This window comes from Etheostoma cragini, chromosome 16 (assembly GCF_013103735.1).
Source record: "Etheostoma cragini isolate CJK2018 chromosome 16, CSU_Ecrag_1.0, whole genome shotgun sequence".
NCBI lineage: Eukaryota > Metazoa > Chordata > Actinopteri > Perciformes > Percidae > Etheostoma > Etheostoma cragini.
The window spans coordinates 5,640,676-5,650,713 of NC_048422.1; the positions used below are offsets into that span (position 1 = coordinate 5,640,676).

Here is a 10,038-nt window from a genome sequence, read left to right on the forward strand (position 1 = left end):
GTCTCTGTAATCACATCAGACACAACACAGTAAACAGTCAGACACATTAAAAGAACAAGACAAACCAACGGTCCGTGTTTATCAGGCAGTTGTTTCAGTCCTAATCCTCCTCAACGGCATCCTCCGTGACAGAATCCAACGCAGCAAGAGGATGGGGCACGGCCTGGTTCACATAGTCCTCAGCATCCTCGGTGGAGGTGAAAGCTCTGTACTGGCCGCCTTCCCTGATCTTCAGCGATAAAGCAGGGAAAATTCAAGACCGTTGACCCGTGCTGAATTCATGGCTCAACAAAAAGCCTGGCATCTTTTTTTCTGTGTAGCAAATTTTCCAGCCCTCAGTGATGAGCGGAGATCTCCGTGCAGCCTGTAGAATCGTCTGCCTGGTTGTGTAACGAAGCACGTTGACAATCAGCGTGCAACTGGTAGTGGTATTCTTCTTTAGGGTATCACTGTAAATTCGATGGGCTCTCATAAACTTTGTCTGAACATCTGCTAGATTCTGGAGCCACTAAGGCTGCGAGCGTGAGAGATACTGGATGGCATAAGCACCTTGTAGCCCTTCTTTCAGCCCGACGATGCAGATGTTGCATCTTTGGTTTCTGTCCTCAATGTCTGCCAGCTTCACCTCCATCTCCCAAAAAGCGTGGCATTCGGAGATGCTAGTTGAGCATGGTTAGCAGTTAGCTTATTACCTATGACTGAATCTGAGAAAATCGTGGCTCAAGGTTTTCTGTTTCTCCAGTACTGCCTCCGTGATAGTGTCAATTTCACTGCTCTGGCTCTGTTTGCCATTCCGCAAAAGTAACTATATCAAGCATACAGTGGTAGAATACTGGAGGAGGAACCATATAAAACAACAATTTGGCAAAGTTAGGCCATAGTGTATCCTTTAACCTTTTCAGACCTGCACATTCCAACAGGTTTGGTTGTTGAGGAGAAGTAGTCATTGTTACTTCCTTCTGAAAGTACCTGTAACTTACCATTTGGGCAGGGCCAAATGTCCACAAAGTTTTCCCTAAAGAACATAGCAAACAAAGAAATAAAACGAGAAATTATGACAACCTTATGCAGTGGAAAAGAGCCATAGCTCTATTTGTGTGAATGCAGTGGAGCGTGCATGCTTGCCATGATTGCATTAATATCCTGATTCTACAAATGTAGATGCACTCTTGTTACAGAAGTGGGGGTTGTTTAAGTTTGAAACATCATGGAACTAGAAAATCATGGAGGCGGGGGCTCTATTCTGTGGATTCTCTACCTTCCTGTAACCCAGCGTTAACCCTGCATATTGAGGACTTTGCTACCTCTGCCTAGAGGCGGATTGCTCAGACCCTCCTCTCTAATGGTGTGCAAGAAAATGCAGAGTAGCTTTACCCATCATTACCATTCTACCCCCTCTACTTCCTTCCTTATTGCTCCCCCCCCCCGGTCTTTCTATGTAATTTCACCTCCCCCGGCGAGGCCATGTCCCAGGATCCTGTGGTATCCCAGCAGCTGATGTAGTGGAACAAAGCACTGCTGTCTGCCATGTTTTTCTTCAGCTGGAAGGAGTGGTGACAATCAGGGCACATTCAGCCCGACAATATGCCTCTGATGGTGTGAGCATACTGTGTATACCAGTGATAAAAGGAAATAAAAACCAGGAAGTCCAGTTTGAAAGCTGATAAGACAGGAAATCACTTGACAATTTTAAAATCATAAAGATTTAATATTTTAAAAACTGCTCAGAGATGTGAAGAGTTACTATGGTAACACTTTTTTTGAAGCGGTGTGCATAAGACTGACAGTACTCTGTCATTACAATGACATGACGTGCGTCATAAACATGAAGGAGTCTTTTTAAATGTTCATGACTGTTGCCATTAAGTGTCACACGGTAAATTATGACACGTTTAATGGAAAGTTAGAATTGTTCAAGGTGTTTTTGTTAAGACAACTTGACATTAACGAAGACAACAATCTCTGTGCTATGACAACTTAACATTAAGCAAGACAATAAAACCTGGCGATGTCTTTGTTATGACAAGTTGACATCAACCTGAAAAACATAACTAGTCAGTTTTACGACAGGGAATGCACTACTGAGATGGTTTTCTTTCCGGGTTTGGCTCTTTGCCCCCAGGGGCTGAGTCAGCTATTTGGGCAGCTGTACAGCTAACCAAACTAACTAGCTAATAGCAGCTAACTACAGTTAGCGGTTACTTTAGTGACAAGTAACATTACCTGTCCAAAATTCATTAAATCACCTTGCTTCTGCATTTACTGTCAACAAACTGGTCTGATCACTTTGATGACATCTTAATGACAAGGCTAAATGGTTCCACCTTACAGCCAATGGAAAGCCCAACCACTTAATGTTTAATGTAATGGAAACACATTAAGCTTATAATTTGGACTGCCATGACACATTTATGACAGGTTATGTTGTCTAGGTTATCGTTTGGTTTTCATAACACTGAGACTGTTGTCTTTGTCATTGTCAAGTTGTCATAACAAAAACATCTCAAACAATGCTAACTTTGCATTGAAAGTGTCATCACTTACCAAATGACATGTGACACTTACCAAATGACATGTCATGAACATTCAAAAGACTCCTTTATGTTCATGACGTGTCATTTCAGCTTTATGTTCATTACGTGTTATAAACATAATTATGCACACCCCTTCAAATAAAGTGTTACAAAATACTTTTATGTGCATGATGAAAACTCAGTGTAAAGGCATAGACACTTAGGCCTTGTTCAGACTGAGAGTAACACTTTGTTCATTTCAGGGATACCACTGCATTGGAGCAACAATAGTCCTGATGCTAAGGGCTCTGTTGAACCTGACTTAACTGTTGGAAGACATTATTAAACAAATGATTTCCTTGATTAGGCATTTTTGTTTTGTTGGGAGAAGTTTTCCCAGACACCCTGCAGCCCCCACAATGTGTCAACACACTACTCTCATTTATATCAATGGAGAGGTGACCTTTGCGCTTGTGCCCAGGAAGACAGCAAACCAGCATGTCTCTGGTACAGGATGAAATCTTCACACCCAAGGAAGGAGAGAATGTTACTAAACAGGGCCAACGCTCCTTGATGTTTTAATCATGAAAGAGTCAGAGAAAAAGAGAAGGGAGTGCAAATGAAGAGAGATTCCAGCTTATCTTAATGATAACAATGTTGCCAGCCGCTGCAGAGCTTTTGACTTGAGCTAAATATCCTCCCATCGGTGTCGCCTTTAGCGGCTAAACCACACGGTGGATGTGAGATATGCAACTCTAAAATGTTGGATTCCAGGTTATGGAGAAAAATCCTTGGATACATCCGCCAAATTTGAAAACTGAATATTAAAATGAAAACAGAGTAATGAAGGCATGATCACACTTTGTCTTTGTCTCTACGGTTTATATCTATATATATATGTGTTTGTTTGTGTGTGTGTGTGTGTGTGTGTGTGTGTGTGTGTATATATATATATATATATATATATATATATATATATATATATATATATATATATATATATATATATACATATACATATATACTGTATATATACTACTGTTTTTCAATGTTTGCACACTATAAATGATCTAAAATGTTTCTGGGCCAAAACACAACATGCCACATCATTTATGTCTCTCCAGCACAAAACATGTTTGCCTTCATAATCACCTTCAGATCCCATTTTAGATACTGTTGCCATGTTATCACTAGCTGGCAGCAAACACATCAGATCTTTTTTTTTTTTTTCATTCTGACATCACTTTCTCCTTGGGGTCCCTTTGTGTCTGCTTTTGTCAAGGCTAGGGAAGTATGGTTAGGCAGAGGTCATGTCGGTAGGAAGCAGGAAACTAACAGTGGTCAACCATCCACTCTGAACCACTTCCCATGGTTTTGAAATGACGATCACACTCTTTCTGCTTTTGCTCTCAATAGACAATTAACAGTTATAACTGAAACGCCTACAGAGAAACAGTTTGGTGAATGTAAACATAGTTGGTTTTAGACAATTGGTTTTTGGCAACACATGACAAATGCTGTTGTTTTTTCTTCTTAAAAAAAGATGGGAACTAATTGTAACCTTGACCAAAACCCATAACCTTAGCCAAGCTGTTTTTGAGATGAAATGCAAACCACACCTTATAACCACTGATTTAAAACATCAAAGTCTTAATAATAATAGTAAAAATAATAAAACATCAGACTAAATTGTGCTTTTGAAAGTTCTCAAAGACACTTTACATACTGTACTACAGCTGGTCTGTGCACCGATGGCTGATGATCTTCCTGGTGTGTCAGCATCTTTAAGGCTGCTTTCATCTACCTTGTTTGGTCCGTTTAAAACGAACCCTGGAGCGTTTGGTCGGATAGTTTGGTTGGTTTGGGCTGGTGAGAAAGCTCATCCAAACTCTGGTCCGCTTGAAAACGTGGGTCTCGGTTTGCTTCAGGTGAGAACAGGATCAGACCCAAATACAGGAAGTGAACCAAAAACAATGCATTAACTAGCCTGCAATTTTAAATTTGTGTCCAATTTACTGACTTTTATATATGATTAAAGGGATGATAACTTTAAGATCCATAGGCTGTTCTGACCAAACATTGCTGGTCGTCTGTGTGACATCATCTTCTTTACTCGCTGTCTGTCAGCTGCTCTCATTGTTCATCTTCTTCTAAAATATTAGAAACACTATGGCAGAACCTGAAAACCCAAGATGTAATGTGTTTGGTGTTGCCCTATTATTTCTGAGACCAGCAGTGGCGGTATATTGAAATTCTTCCCAATAAACATGCAAGCGACTTTGAGTTTGGGAAAAGCACTATACAAATTAAATTTATTATTATTATTATTAACCTCTCGTGTGTGACATGTGTTACCAGTGTTTGGTGCGTTTGATAAAGTGCAGTGTGAAAGTAAACCAAACCAAACGAAAAATGCAACAATATTGAAACTTTACCCCTGAATCACACAGACTTTTCTGAACTATAGGTGTGAAAGCGCCCTAAATGCCATTTACAGTAAGCATGGACTCATGCAGTAGACACAGCTCTGAAAAAACAACAAAAAATGGGTACAAATTAGCTGCTGATAATGCATCACACCACAAGACAAAAAATAAATCATCTAGATTTTTGTACAGATTTCCATAGTTTACTTAAACTTGTTTTTACTATGCAAAATAAACACCTCATAATAAGTGAGGCCTATTTATGTACAGTTTCTCTGAAGAGACTTTTATAAACCTCAAAACACAAATGCATTTACAGCTGTCAGTTACCTTCTTGACTTCCCACCATGTCCATCTGTCTTCACTCTCCACTCTTTTTGTCACAGAAATGCCACAGCAGTGATCTACTAAAGACAGCAAACCCTGGCACTGATTCACACTGGGAATGCTGCTTTGGCTCTGAGTCAGTCAGCAGTGAAGCAACACTGTTGTAGCAGCAGCAGGATGTGTGGGTGGTTTCTAAGCGGCGATTACGTGCCAATCTTTGTTTCACGCCCCGTGATTTTATTACATTTCCCCTGTCTCTCCTGGTTACCTCAAGGCTTCCATCAAATTAGACGTGCCCCTAATTACTTCTGCTGTGTCATGTTCAGGCTTTGTGATATAGTGCGTAGTTTCAGTCTCCCCATGAGGAATTCTACGTAATGACAACAACACTGTCTGTGTTTCCCCATGATACAAGCCTTCTGTGATCTCGTACAGCCCCCACCCCTCCTCCACGCAGTTACTAGTAGCCAAGGAGGACACGGAAGATTTAAAAAACATGGACTCTTCAGAAGAGGTAATTATTTTCACTTGAGATTCTGCAAAGGAAAGTCAGTGGACGCAACAATCTTCTGAACATAGTCATACTGAGAAATACAGAGAGAGTTGTAGGGAACTGAAAGTCTGAATTGGCTTCGTAGCAACTCATTTGGCAATGGCTTGAATGAAACCAAAATATTGACAATAATATTAAAAAAATGACGCACTAAAATTTTAACATAGCAAGAAAAGTTACAGCCACATAATTTTTTTTGCCATTAGCGTGGTCTGGTGCCCTCTGCGTCATACTGTAAAGCTTTGGTAATCCTATTGTGAGTTTAAAAATAACAATCTAAAGTCAGTTTACCATTGAGGTAGGTAAAGCAAAGATGCTCCATAACTAAAGAGCATTACACACTTCCTGTCTCCTACATGGGCGCGACCGCGTGTGTAAGCGAAGGGAACGTTATGTGGGAAGAATGAACAGTTATATTTAAAAAATGTATTTGTTTTCTTTTGCTATTTATTATTTATTTTGCTGATTACACACAAGATGTGTAGGCTTTCAGCCAAACAGTCAGGATTTTGTTGAGTGATTAGTTGTTCCATGCTATGAGGGGGCAGCGAGCTGGTTGGCTGATGCAAAGCAGATTGGGCGGGCTGGGGTGTAGGGTTTTCCTGATTTGTCCATCTGAAAAATGCAATTTTTGCCAGGTATGTGACTTGTGAAAATTGGGTCCAATATTTACTTTGTTGACTATGGGGTGAAATAATGGGTCATAATCTGTGTTCATGTTCACTTCTCCCATTGGAATCAACACGCTCAGGACCTGCCCCTTCTCCTAAAGAGGCTTGACAGTGGTGAAACCCAAATGAGACAGATCAGGGGCATGGGACTGTGGGGAAAAGGGGGGGCTCTGGTCAATTAGTCAATTTTGCTTAGGAAGGATTCTAACACACTGAAAGGACCCAGAAGTAGTTAAGTGGCTAACATGATAAGAGCCGTTCCAATTGTCTAAGTGACAAGGAAAGGCGCTTCATTTCTTCCTTTGTTACCTCCTTTAGCATAGGATACACTGGACCACCCTTTACGAAAAGAAAGGAGATAATGTCGCCCCACAAGTCCATGTGGCAGCAAAATCAACTAAATCCACTTATCACAATTTATAATCAATATAAGGTGTGCAGTAGTGCCTTGCACAGCTTACATTTTATTTCATCATAATGACCATGTGTAAAAGTAGGAATATAATGTGACAATTGCGCAGTCGGCTCTGACAGCACTCAAATCAATTACCTGATATCCCTACCCTAATAAGTTTTTTACCCTCTCTACAGTCTCTGTAGGCTATTGCTTTTAAAATATGCATTGTAGTGATCGATCAGTTTTTTCAAATGTTTCCAAGTGCATGCAGTAATGCCACTGTAGCTGATTTCGTATGATATTTAAACAGCAAAACTAAAATCTGTAACTATAAACAACAGAGAAAACATAAATCAACTTTTAAATTATTAAATAATTGCTGGAGCAACACTGTTGACTGCTGTCCTCATGGGTAAATGCACACAGCAGCAGAAGAGAGCTCCGCTATGTTTACAGTTTAGAGAATCTTTTCCTAATAAGGTATTCCACCCCCCATCCGTAACCATCTAACCCTTGTAGAATTTGTACTCTACAGTAGATTTGCAGGATCTGATGCGGTGATTCAGATCAGCTGTTGCTGATCAGCTGTTGCTGCTTAGCTGTTGCAGTTCAACTGATGAAACCGTTTTGGCCAATAGGGGTTAGAAACATCTTGACTACTTTTCCTGCCAGAAATGAGGCTCAATATCTGCTCTTGATGAAAAGAAGCAGTGTCAATAGCATTTGACCCGGTTGACCATCCCTTGCTTTTACATCGGTTGCACAACATTGGGCTAGATGTTAACGCATATGATTGGTGTGAAAATGATTTACATAGGAGAGCACAGTGTGTAAAGTCCAGAAAAATCCAATCGCGGTTCTTGCCAACCTCTAAGGGGGTTCCGCAGGGATCAGTTCTGGGACCTGTACATTTTTCTATTTATATCAATAATATTTATTCTTCTTTGAATGACTGTCATGTCCATCTTTATGCAGACAACTACGGCTTGTTTTTAATGCCCTACAGCTAGTGCTGGTTAAACATAAGCTGGTTCTAAATACAAGTAAAACAAAATGTTTTTTGTTTACTAAGGCCAGAAATATTGATTATGACAGCTTGTTTATACACACTGTGAGTGGATCAAAAATAGATTGCGTCTCCAAGTAACAATATCTTGGTGTCTAGCTTTATTTTCTTTACCATATCAACAACTTAATCAATAACTTGAAACAGAAACTAGGATTCCGTTACAGAAACAAAAGCTGCTTCCCTTTATCAAGGAGAAAAAGAATTGTTGAAGCTGTTTTTCTTTCAGTGTTTGATTATGATGACATTATTTATAGAAGTGCTGCTCCGTTTAATCTCAAACGCCTGGACACAATTTATCACTCCGTTATCACGCCGCTCTAAGATTTAAAACTGGAGAGAGCTACAACACCATCACTGTGCACGCTTTGCTAAAGCGTTGCTATATTTATTAGTAGAAAGACGTGAAAACCATTGGTGTCTGTTCGTTTTTAAGTCCATTAATGGTAAGCTCCCTCTCTTTATATTTCTGCTCTGTTAGACTGGAACTCAGGGCCTTATCAGAAAAGATCTAACAACCGGCTTTTACTTATGGTCCAGAGGGTTCAATCAGAACTAGGGAAATCACCATTCATCTATAATGCACCGAGCACCTGGAACATGCTAGTACAATCATTTAAATTAAGTTATCTTCCAATATATGGGCAGTTTAGAGCCTTTGGTTTTAAATACTGTAATTGCTTTTAGTCAATTAAGCCTGATTTTATCTGGATTCCCTTACAATTGTTTTTCATTTTTGTATATATGTGGATTGCTCATAATTTTTATTAATAATTTTATGATATATAAAATAATAAAGTAATATAATAATATAAAATATAAGTCTTTGCATTGAATATTTATACATATGTGCAACTGTTATTTAAACATAAAGGGGTCCAAACTTAACACAAAACGACTTCCCTAAGAGAAAGGAAGTGAAACTGGTTGAACTGAACAAACCAGTGGTACAACCAGTAACACTCTCCCTCCACGGACACGACTCTGCTCGGCTATCTGGCCCACAGGCCCCCCCCCCCCCCCCCCCCCCCCCCCCCCCCCCCCCCCCCCCCCCCCGCTTTTATCCCTGCAGCCTTGTATTGATCCAACCGATTGGTGAGGTGCTGCAGGTGTGCCTGACCAGTCAGATGGCGAGGGCGGTAACTGGATAAGGACACTGGAGAGCAGGAAAAAAAACACACTTAACATCCCCTCCCTTAAGAGCAAACTTATAGTTTGCTACATCAAACACCATGAACACAGTCTCCAACAGAACACACTACATACACATCAGAACTATCTCCTGTATTATACTTTTTTTTTACGTTTTTCGTTATTTTTTATTTCTAAATCACTCACAGGATAGGGCATCAGCCAACACGTTGTCGGTTCCCTTCTTTTGTTTAATCTCAAGGTCGCAAGGTTGTACCTTGCGCCAACAGGGCCCAACGCATCAGTCGCTGGTTGTGGATATACATCTGCGATAGGAAGACAAGAGGGTTACAATCACAGGGGATGAACTGGCACCAACATACACTTAGCTAGCACACTAGCATTGCCAGGGTCTCTTGTTCAATGGTGGAGTAGTGCAGTTGATGGCGTTTGAACTTGACCCAGACGTAATAGACCGGACGACCCACGTCACCCTCGCCACCTTGTATCAGCACAGCCCCAGCTCGTGGAGCACTCGCATCAACCTCCAGCTTCAAAGGGCAAGAGAAGTCAGGTTGATGATGAGGATGACACAGTCATCCTAATCAGGATGCATGTGGATACAAATGAGGGGGCAGGAGGGAGAGTGTGAGCAACCAATAATGAAAACCAAGTTTATTTGCTGAACACCTTTCATACTAGAAACAACCTGAAGCCCAGTGTTTTATAATAACTTAATGAAACATCATTATTATTTGTATACTCTTGTATGTAACTGGATCACTTCTGTGTTCTTTGAATAGTTGTTTCAGTAATATTTTTAATTCAGAGGGTAAAGCTGTACATATTTGTGAGATTGTTTCTGAAAAAAGATGACTGTGTCTCCTTTGCTATTATATTTTATGCTCCATTGAGTGACTCCATTTGGAGCAAGGCCATTAATGCACTTAAATA

At 40.3% G+C, this 10,038-nt stretch overlaps 1 protein-coding gene and 1 long non-coding RNA gene across 9 annotated transcripts in view; one reads left to right on the forward strand and one right to left on the reverse strand.

Annotated features, from left to right (window-relative positions):
• cacna1bb (calcium channel, voltage-dependent, N type, alpha 1B subunit, b) overlaps nucleotides 1-10,038 on the forward strand; it is a 211,439-nt gene that overhangs the window by 88,740 nt on the left and 112,661 nt on the right. The gene's annotated exons all lie outside the window — the stretch shown is intronic.
• Nucleotides 1-10,038, reverse strand: part of LOC117958826 — a 14,660-nt gene that overhangs the window by 2,967 nt on the left and 1,655 nt on the right. Inside the window, exon 2 of the long non-coding RNA XR_004659800.1 lies at nucleotides 5,535-5,541. This is a non-coding gene — a long non-coding RNA (uncharacterized LOC117958826). The remainder of the gene's footprint in view (nucleotides 1-5,534; nucleotides 5,542-10,038) is intronic.